This window comes from Rhipicephalus sanguineus, unplaced genomic scaffold, assembly GCF_013339695.2.
Source record: "Rhipicephalus sanguineus isolate Rsan-2018 unplaced genomic scaffold, BIME_Rsan_1.4 Seq1100, whole genome shotgun sequence".
NCBI classification, from domain to species: Eukaryota; Metazoa; Arthropoda; class Arachnida; order Ixodida; family Ixodidae; genus Rhipicephalus; species Rhipicephalus sanguineus.
The window spans coordinates 77,368-88,895 of NW_023614321.1; positions in this window are offsets into that span (position 1 = coordinate 77,368).

Here is an 11,528-nt window from a genome sequence, read left to right on the forward strand (position 1 = left end):
TCTGTAAACATGTGTTCGTCAAAATATGCACCTGGCAAGTATAGCAAAATATATGTGGGTTCCTTCTATGTTGCGAAGTCTGATGTTTCAACAGGACGTTCTCGTCTTGAAAAGCAACATGATTGTTGTGATTCCGTTTAACCTTACAGGGTACTCCCCAGAATTTTTTTAGGGGTGGACATTTTGAGAGTGATGGGGGAGCTGGGGCGGGGGGGGGGGGTGAATAATGCAAATCATTTTGAGATTTTAAGTTTCCCGTTCTGGACACACATCTCCATTTCATTTCTTGTGGCACGTTTCTGGCATCTCCGACGTACATTCAAAACAGAAGCAAGGGCGCTCGTGTTTTGCGCTGGCATTGGAGTTGGCCATCTTTGAAATCACAAGGCTACCTGTTCATACTTTTTTCTTACATAACCCGGGGCGCGAGGCACGGCTAGCTGGCACTGCGTGCTCAGAGTTCCTATTTATTGGTTCCTCGGGCACGCATTTCAAAGGGGTCTATTTAGAGTGGTGCGCGGTCTATCGAAAGGGGGAGTGGGTGCGGTGAACCAGAGGGGCGGGCAGTAGAGCAGAGCAGTGGGCGCCATTTCCACTGTCGATCCATAAGGAGAACCTTGATCGTTGCATCGACCACATTTTTTTCCTTCAAAAGCTTCAAAGACTGCATGACCCAGAGTCTCCAGCCACATGTCGAGCAGCGTATACCTTAATCATGATGGCAGTCGTCCAGGGGTACCTTAAAATGATATCCTTGCCACACTTCTGGATATATCTTGTTGCCAGCGCTGCTGCGCGGGTCGTGGTCACAATACCTGCGCAAAAATGACGTTTGTTGACGTGGTCAGAAGCATACGCACGATAATAATTATTCTGTGCCATCCTGCATCCTTGTGATCAGAATACCGTCTAATGTCCTTAATAACACGATCATCATAGCAACCTTCAATGAAAGCAGTATTACCCGAGCGAATTCAAACGGCTGTGTTAGGATTTGACGAGAGAGTCTTCCGGTGAATGCGGCAAATCTTCACTGGCCATTGAAATCCCGTCAGCACGCTGCATCAAGATGCCTCACTGTTTCAGGGATGTCGATTCTTTTGAAGCAATGATACGTAACTTTTCCATCCTTTTTAAGGCGAATGTCTTAGATGTTTCATCAAACGCGAAAAAAGACCTGCGTGCCGCGTCGGCGTTCCATGTCGGCTGTGTCCGCACGAGTGATGCAACAAACCATCATCACGTGATGACGTTATCATATGACGTCACAATTACGTCAAAAATCGCCAAATTTTGTGACGTCGTCACATGACTTGATACCTTGGTCAAATGTGTGCCGATCCCGGAGGCACTGCAAAACAAGGTGAGGTGCAGAAACTTACAATGCCTGATATCCTGCAGGCATTTCAAAACCAGGTAAGTTGTAGAAAGCTTTCTCAAGGGGGCGCGGAGGTTCAATACATCGACTTAGAAGAAGAAGAAGAGGAAGATGGCTTTCGCCTTAGAGTCGAGTGAGGCGCACGCATAAGCGACCCTGTGACTTCACGAGAGTGTTTTATGCAGAGCAGTGGCGTAGGCAAAAATTTGTTTCAGTGGGGGCCGGGCCGGCAAGGGTGCTAGAGTGCCATATTGTGTTCTGTATCTCATGGCAGAAAAAAGTTTCGGGAGGGGCACGTGCCAGGTGTGCCACTCCCTGGCTACGCCACTGACGCCGCAGTCCGCTAAGATTTCACTGACGTCAACTGCGTCACGGAAATGATGTCACTAAAACGAACGTGAACAGATGCCATAGAAAAACTAGAAGAAAAACTTCGTCTGTGTGGGAGTTGAGCACACAAACTGTCGGTCCGTGGCGATTGGCGCCCGCGCTCGAACCACAGCGCTACCGGCACACGCGCCTGGAGCTGCATTAACGCGTCTTATATCGCTCACACCTGTTGCCTCTCACTGCGCTCTTGTTTGGCAGGGGCGGTGCCGCCACACAGGCGGCACCTCGCCGTTGCTCAGCCTGCTCCATTCGCACGGGGAGGGTGTAATCAGAGAAAGTGGTGCGACAGCCAGAACAGCATCGCTTATTGGGCGCAGAAGTTAGGCTAAGGTCACCATCGCGCGGCACGTTAAAGAGTGAAAAACAAACAATCCGCGTCCTAAGCGATTAGCTCCGGCAGCGCGTCGTTCCTACGGCGAGTTGCCGGAGTTAGAGGCCCGGCTAGAGGGAAACGCGAAGCGCGTCGTCTTTTCCTTCTAGCTCGGCCGTGATGTTTGACGGAGCAAGCGTAGCCGGGGAACGCGGTTTGAGAGCCAGGTGAGGCAGGCGAGTGTCTCACAGATATTTTTTACATGGATGGATGGTATGCGCGAGGTTTTCAAGCCGCTTACGAGGCTTGGGCTAAGGTCGCCACATGGCCGTGTGCTAAGGCGGTGACAAAATTACACTTTTCATATTGGAAACGCGCCGAATAGGCCGGCTGTAGGAACGGCGCGTTGCCGGAGCGAATCGCCGCGCCTACGTCATGGCCATGGCCTACGATATTCGGAAGGCCAAATCTCGGAGGCCATGTTATTACATAACGAGAGCCGCCAGAAGAGCGTTTCGGTATTCTTAGCGCAGTGGAAGCTTTTGATGGAACTGGTGAAACGCCGTATACGAGGTGATTTGATTTGGTGACGACGCAGTTACGTGCTTTGCGTTTCGCGTAGTAATTAGCGTGTGACGCCTCTTTGACAGCGTAGTGCAGCTTCCACATGCACAAACGGTGTTTCTACGCCGCCCACTACTTCGAGTGCGATGGCACCGACTAAGAAAGCTGCTGCATTAAGCGTCGTAGAGAGCCAACGATGTCGACAGGTGAATATTGCGCAAGTGACTGTTTTGGTGCAGGGATAGAGGCCCCAGCGGGAAGCAGAACGCCTTCGCACGTTCACGGCTCGAGCTAGAAGCACGGTGTATTGGGCTCGGCCCATGTTTTTTTAATGACGCAGATTAGGTGATTAGTGACCATGCCATGGGTGTCTGTCATGGTTATCAGCGTTGTTGTCGGGATGGAGATGTGGCACCAGGTATCAACGTGGATGCATCCATGTCAAACGGTGCCATCATGCCCAAATACCCATAGCAGTGTGCAAGTTCCTCTCGGTGTACAATAAACACTCAACTGTTTTTCGCAGGTACGTTTCACTTTAGTGTTATACCGATTTCTATGACAGAGGAATCGACACCATTTGCGTTGCGTACGTCTGCGCGTGTGCGTGCGTGGGCGTGCGTGTGTGCATGTGCTTTCATCCTAGCAGCCGACTGGTTGTCAGACGTTTTAAGGCGCCGTATGTGTGCACAAACCAAGATTCTAGAAAAGAAACATTCCAGGAGGTATCATCTTCGAGATATGGCGGCGAGATATCCAGGAAAGACGCCATCGGAAAATCACTGAGGGCTAATGAAAGCAACGGTATGCTTTATACAAAGCTGGGAGCCGAGAAGAAATTAATCAGGCCTCGGCAACAATGATCCGATGGTGAAATTCATTGCATTGTGGGAAATTTATTGCATTGCATTACGCCTCAGAACAATTACATGATTATGAGGGATGCGGTAGTGTGGGACTCCCGATTATTACGACCCTCTGAACTTCTTCACTAAGCGTTCAGGTCTGGTGAATAGTAAGCCGGAGTTCTTGCATTTCGAGCGCTTCGAAATGGGAATGACGTGGTATCCCTATCTAATAAGCATCCTCGCACTACTCGCTTATTCGCGAGTAGTGCGAGCAGCTTATTCGCTGCTGTACTGCAGCCGGTGACACAAAATAGGTGGACCTTCTTACATTTACTTGGCACAGCTACGTTCAGAGCTTCTCGCGCGCAATTTTCTTCATCTTTGTGAATTAAAAACTACAACACTGCTCTGGATGTTTCCTTAATACCGAAATCGAGCCCAGTGCGCAAGATGTGTCCTTCGCGTTACGTGGCACGCCCCGATTTGTTTTTCTTCTGAGGATGATAACAATGATATTGGATAACCATGTTTGTTTTGGGATCCACTCCGGTGCCTTATTATCTCTTAATATCACGCGTGTCATCTTCTAGCCTATGCACAGTGTGTGGTGTCTAATCCACGCGTTTCGTTGTTATCCTCCAAGTTTCTGTCGCGCATGTTGGCACTGGTAAAATGCAATCGTGGTGCACATTCCCATTTAGGACCAGCGGTAGAATGCCGGTCAGGAATCGGGAATGTCTGCGTATGTGCTGAAGCCCAGTGTCACTCATCGGTTAATTTCCTCTGCATTAGAAAGCTGCACTGTTAGCCACAGACCCAAATATGCAATACCCTTTGACAGAACCTAGAGTCCCGCTGCCAATCGTGAGCTCTCATTGTTTGGCCAGGTCTTGTAACTTTATCTTGTGTATATAGTACATCTTCAACCCCACTCGGTTTAGGTCTTCAGTGCTTTACATCCACCATATGCACTAGTGATAATTATTCCAGATCGGAAATACTGAATAATGTTCAGATCAAAACGGTGTGGGTGGAGGTACAACCTTGCTCGAGTGCTCCTCTTCCAGACCATATTTGTTGTTGTTATGTGTATGTGTATGTATGCATGTATGCATGCATGCATGCGTGCACATGTATGTGTGTATGTATGTACGTATGTATGTATGTATGTATGTATGTATGTATGTATGTATGTATGTATGTATGTATGTATGTATGTATGTATGTATGTATGTATGTATGTATGTATGTATGTATGTATGTATGTATGTATGTATGTATGTATGTATGTATGTATGAACGTGCATGTTTTCATGGAATAAATGTCGAAGTGCGGCTATAGTGAAATGGCGAAAGGAAGACGAAACAAAATGGCGATAAGGAAGGCGCGCCTAAGGTCATGCTTGGATTCTCCGTATTGTGGGCAGTTGTACACACTAATGTAAGTACATTTTTCACCTCTCGCCTGCGTCGTTACAATTTGGTGGTGTGCAGCGTAACGACACTGCGACACGAAACGCTGCAGCGGAATCCTTGTGCGACCAGAAGTAATGCGACGCATACGGACTGATCCACCGACAAGTAAACCTGAGTCATCTCTTGCTGCTTATAATATGCAGTGCAATCAATATGTGCACGTATTGCACATCAGCACGCAAAAGGCATAGCGGGTGGGGAAGAAAACGAACTGCCAAATGCAAAAATTGACTATATGAACACATCCCTTCTTTCGTCATTCCGTAATGTAACAATGAAGACGAGAACTATTGCAGTGCATAATGCTATCAAAGGCATTGAGCGTTTTGAATTCATGCAATGGAAACGAATGTAATCTGGAGAAAGCAGCCCCATAAAATTATTTATGTTAGAATATAGACTTCTAAATTGGACTGTTAAGGCGGGAAGAACTTCCGTTTAAAAAATTGGGGGACACTGAAGCTGCGCCTTTAAGAGTTGACCGCGATAGCGATATCCGGCCCCATCCTCATCGTGCTCTGTTTCGCTTGTCATTATGTTCAGTCACCAGGTATCACACGCACGCACGCACGCAGGCACGCACGCACGCACGCAGACACACACACACACACACACACACACACACACTCGACATACCTATAGTAAACGTAAAGGTTTCCGGCCTCTTCAACTCCACATTTATACTAACAGTGTACCCACTACGTGTGTGTAAGAGAATGCGCGCACTAATGTGTATGTCCTTTGTAATGGGTGGCATGCTTTAAACCAGCAGCAATTACGCGCGTGATACTTTTTTGAAGTTGCGATGTCCCAAATACTTGTTCGTAAAGAAATACGCGCACTAATGTGTGTGCCTTTTGTAATGGGTGGCCGGCATTTAACCACCAACTCGTTATGCAGTTCGCATGGTGTGACGCCCTATGGCAATATACGCTTGTACCCCGTTTTACTGCGATATTACATCTCGTACTGTGACACCTGTACACAGGACGCGTATGTTTGTGAAGCATTAAAGCTAATTTCAGTGCAGTTCCAAGCAATTGTGGCTCTGTGTTAGAGCACCTGCTTGCCACACAGATGGCCTGGGTTCGATTCCCACTCGCCTAAGATTTTTTTATTATTTATTTTATACAAGATTATGATTTTTCGCTCACAACCAACGACACCGACGCGACATTGGAATTTCTGCGGAGCGAGCTCTTTAACGCTATCGCGTTAATATAGGTTGTGAAAACCATTGCATCTACGCATTTTCTTACTACTGCCACGGCCGCTACATAAAAAAACAGGTGCGGCCTGTTGCGTCGCGTCACCGTCAATGTGCGAGCGCGGGTCGGCTCAGTTGACAGTTGCGACCGATGTTATGGGTGAGGGCGCCACTACACCGTACACACAGCAGACGCCGGTTCGTGTTACAATGTGGTCGCCTCTGGAATTATGCGTCTCCGTGTGCTTTTTCGTGTGCTTTCTCGTGTCTTTCTTGTGTGTGACCGCGCGTGTGGGCAGCTTGCCTGATGTTTCGTGCGCCCGAGTACGGATTTCTGGTGCGCGCGTGCGTGGCAGGCGGTTTTTTCTAGCGGTGTGATGTCGCGAAGCTGTTGTGTGCCGTTGTGCAACTCGAACGCGTGCAAAGACGCCACTGTGAAGTACCACGTATTCCCGTGCGATCTACAATGTCGGGAAGCGTAATATTCGTAATAGAGAACTTCTTTTTGTCACAAACGAGCGCTAAAACAGGCGCGCGCCGCCGCATCGTGGCGATAGCATCAAGTCACTGCACCGACCGGTCTCCCCAACGGGCGCGCGCAACGAAAAAACAAAACAAGCATCAAAAGGCGCCCATGGCATGCTATTAGCCTCTCCACCGAAGACGCCGTCGCGACAGCCTAACGCCCGCGCAGATCGCGAGAATTCAAAAAATCAAAGTGGGACCGACCGTTTCCACAGAAGAACCGACGAGACAAATCCCTTTCCCCTAGCTGTCGCTGCGCTATGTCTTACGCGCCGAACAACCACTTGGAATGTTCGCGAAACCGGGAAGGATCCAAACGAAACACGACGGAGGGTAGGACAGCATGGTGAAGTCGGCGAAGAGTTATGTTCGAGCGAGTCGTGTAGTGCGGTCAGTCAATCTTGAAGAGTCAGTGATGATGCCGTGGGAGCAGTGTTTTGAAGAGTGTCGCCGAATGACGGTCATCAGAGCTGGAGTTCGTTTGAGTGTTTTCTAGAAGGAAAATATTCGAGAACAGTTCGAAGAAAATTGGGCTGCACACGTTGGGTGAATATTCAAGGTCTTTAAGTGTTCTCGGGTAGTTTCGAATGGATGAGAATGCATTTGTAGCACGGTAAGTTTGTTCCCGTTGTTTTAAACACCATCTAAGTGATGTTGTGAGTTGTAATTGATACCTGCCGAGTGTGCAAATTTGTGTGATGCTTATACTGCCTTAACTGAGAATAGATTTTGTTTGTGTTGTCAACTCTTGGCTCTAACTCGGTCTTCGGACCACAACCGGCGTTCGTTGGCGCACTAAAGGGACCTACATTTAAACTGTGCGGGCTTAAGGTGGTGCGTTTCGGTTTGCCGCTACGTCAGCCCTTGGAATCTGTCCGGCGACTGCCTGCCCGTTAACGGGATCGGTGATTCAGTGACACTTTTCATTTCAGGCGAGTCAAACGAGCAGCATTCATTGAGAGTATTGCATGAGGCCCACTCTACAAAACATTGGTGTTCCTAGGGCAAACTTGTCATATGTTGGGTAATCGGCGCTTCTAGTAACGACTTCAATATTCAACCTGTAATGTGCAAGTATAAAACGCGTTATGTAAGGCCTTATTGGAGTAAATGTCGGGCGTACAAACGCGACCGTCGAAGCGCTTCTCCGCGAACAGCTGTACCAGTGTGGTGGCGCCAGTGCGGGCGCAAGGAGAACTAGGCCCCGGACGCCGTTTCGGCGCCACGGAGCAGGCCGCACCTGTTTTTTATTAGTGGCCGTGCTACTGCACTGTACTTCTGGCATTCTCACCGTCATTGCCACAGTTATTTATAAATAAGTAGTGCCCGCCGCGGTGACATAGTGGTTACGGTGCTCGGCTGTCGACACGAAAGTCGCTGGTTCAATCTCAGCTGTGGCGGTGGAATTTCGATGGAGGCGAAATCCTAGAGGCCCGTGTACTGTCCAATGTCAGTGCACAGTAACGAACATCGGATGCTCGAAAATTTCCGGAGCCCTCCGCTATGGCATGCCTCATAATCATACCATAGTTTTGGAACGTAAAATCATTACTGTCATAAATAAATAAGGATATAAGAATGCAACTCAGTACGGGTTCGGTCAACGTCCAGGTATTTTTGAGGCATTCTCTTCTAAAAGACGCCACGGTGCTATCACGTGACCGAAACTGCGTATTTAACGTGGCCTGAGCAAGGGCTACTTTGAGCTAAGTAAGTTTGTTCCATAAACATGGCTTTAGGGCGATACTAAAATAAGCGACATCAAAGGAAGAGCATGGGTGCCAGTGGCGTATGCTGAAATTTGTTTCGGCGCGGGAAACGGGGGGGGGGGGGGGGGGGGGGCTCGCCCTTGATCCGACATGGGGTCCAGGCAGGTAAGTGTGGTTGAGTGTCATTTTGTGTTTTGTATACCATGGGAGCAAAATTTTCAGGGAGGGGGCAGGGCACGAGCCCGGTTTGCCACACCCTGGCTACGCCACTGATTGGTACCCTCTCCATTTGAAGTAGAGCGCTATTTAGTATCAAAACTCTGATAGTACAATTCCGCCAAGAGCAAAGTTCGCATTTAAACGAAAGTAAAGCCACCTTGCAAAAAGTCGGAGCTTCGCCAGAACAATAGAGAAGTGATGGTGGTCTAGTTTTGCTTGTTTTGTTTTTTTATTAATACTGTCAACCCCAAGAGGGGTTTTTGCAGGAGTGGGAGCGAATACAATTTTGCAAGATAACATACAATGTCGTGCTGCATTCGAGCAAAAGAAAAAATTACAAAAAAATACATTACAAAGCGAAGATATACAGTGAACACTAACACGTACCATTACATTGTGCGCATTGAGAAAAAAAATAAAAAAATGACAAAGAGAGTGGCAAAAAAAACGTCCACATCGTGCACACAAGAATAAGAAATAATAAATATAAATACTACGACGCATTTGTAACAGAGAAAATAAATGACTCTAAAGCTGCAGTAAAAGTACAGATGGTGGAAGGCATGACGACTGCACCTGGTAGTTCATCCCATTCTTTAATTGCCCTTGGAAAGAAGCTGTACTTATATGTGTCATTTCGGGTGACTGGGGGCTGTATGTGCAAACTGTGTCTCTGTCTTAAATATTAGACAATCTAATATTAGACAGCCTAGATAAATATTAGACAATCAAGTTAAATATTAGACAATTTATACGAAGTAAGGTTCGTATTTCTGTCGACCTCTTTAAATTGCAGTAAGCATATAGTTAGTAGGCTGATGTGCAACGAACCTAACGAAAAGCGTGAACCCTGTTTACTTGCTAACTGCGCTTGCTTTCGTAATGCTCGTATGCGTGGTGGCCAGCACAGTCAATTTCAGCCTCCAACGTCGCAGCTAGCGTGCACTCGTGAGGGAGGGTGGCGCTGACTATAGTGTAGCTGTTTACTCATACGGAAGGCCGTGCCAGTTAAGGTGACTTAAGCTGTCTACATTCTGCCATGAAGAACTTTACTAGGGGTCATTGGTAATTCTTGAAAACGCAATTTCCACAAATTCCGGTTCGTATTTTTCGTGAGACGAGCGACTATAATACAGGTCACGTTTGGCTATAATGCTGTCACTAGTAAAAAAACAGGAAGGCATGCATATAGTTTGCTAAATGCCGCGGATAAATTAAGGTAATTTCCGCTAGCATAAGCGTAAGTGAATGACTGCTTTCTTTCACGGTATTTTGGAGTTGATGTCACGATAAACGCCAAAATCTACAGGAAATGTCATTTCACTCCATTAACACTCTATGGCTTACATGTTCTTGCACTTCGGATTGTCGCCTAGGGTAAGGCGACCATTGCATCGTACGCCCTTACGTCCCTTAATTGCGGAGGAGACTAATACAAGGCAGATTAACTGCCACCATTCGGCGCACACCGCCCGCATGTGCGCCAAGTTTCACGCTATCAGATATGAAACGCCAATAAATTTCATGTTGAAAACAGCCCCAGCACTTCTCCCCATGCTGCGTCTACTAGCACATAACGATGGCACGAAGCTTTGCGTCGTCGTAGACTCCCCTTATATTCAGAAAAACAGCCACGGCTTATCTTGTAATTGTACTAAAGGAATAAAAACAAAAACTCACCGGGTTTTTTGCCGCAGCTTTCAAACTTCGCACATGAGTCTTTACCAAGCAATAGGCTGAAAATTAGAAAAGGCCATACTAGTTGTGCGGTCATACTGTCGTCTTAGTAACACTGAACTTCTGCTTTAAGAATAGCCAGCTGCCGCTGGATATGGCGAAATGTTTTTTCCTGCTCGCTATTGGCCCTCAGCGACACAATCTATTTTTTTCTAATGATGTCGAATGAACAGTTTGATTTATGTCACTACTGTCAACGCGGCTAGCACATTGTGCTGCTTGCACAGCAGAAGGAAAAAAGTACGAAGTCTTCGTTTGCTGTCTTTGAATTAGTCCCCTTAGGAGCTGACTGAGTATTTGTTTTATTGCTCGCGATGCCTAATGCGCGCGACGTCTTACTTGTGGGGAATATAAGATAGACCCGATATACTACTTATTCATATGAATTATATTTATTTTAGCGGTAAAATCTTCGCCAACCTAATCAGAAATTTACTAACGCGATAGCGTCAATGAGCCCGTATCGCAGAAATACCGTTGTCGGCTTCGGCTGCATTGGTTGTGAGCAAAGCAATGGCATTGTCCGTGAGCGAAAAATCGCCACAAATGCAAATAAATAAATAATAAAAATTATGGACACGAGCGGAATTCAAAACCAGGCCTCCAGCGTGGCAGTCACGTGCTGTAATACAGCCACGCGAGGGCTTGAAACTTGTTCGAAAAATAAAAACCTATAGAAGCGTCATGCAGTGCAACGAGTCCCCTTAATAGATGCAATAATAGGTGGCAGAAGGGTAGAATTTTCCCAGGTGTCGCACCATGCGAATGGCGCAGCGAGTAGCTGGCTTAAATGTCCACCAATTCCAATGCGCAGGGGTATTTAATCATCAGCAGCAACATCCCCAACAATATGCTCAGCTGCGCGCACTGCCTTACGGACGCGTAGTGGGTACTTCGCTCGTTCGCCTAATGGTAAGTGCCCGTAATGCCGGGCCGAGGCGCGGCCAAACACTTTTGTGGAGCTACTCTGCCATTGACTCGGCCCGAGAAAGGAGACAATATCGCCTGAGCGGGCTTCGGCCTGATTCCCTCCAAGAGTGCATCGATCCGCCACCTCTCACCAGGCTCAAGGAGGCACTGCGGCTCTGGCGTGCTTTCTTGAACAATTTCAAGAAGGAAAAAGGACCTGGCCGCCTGTTTGCAGAGGCTACCCGGGGACCACTCC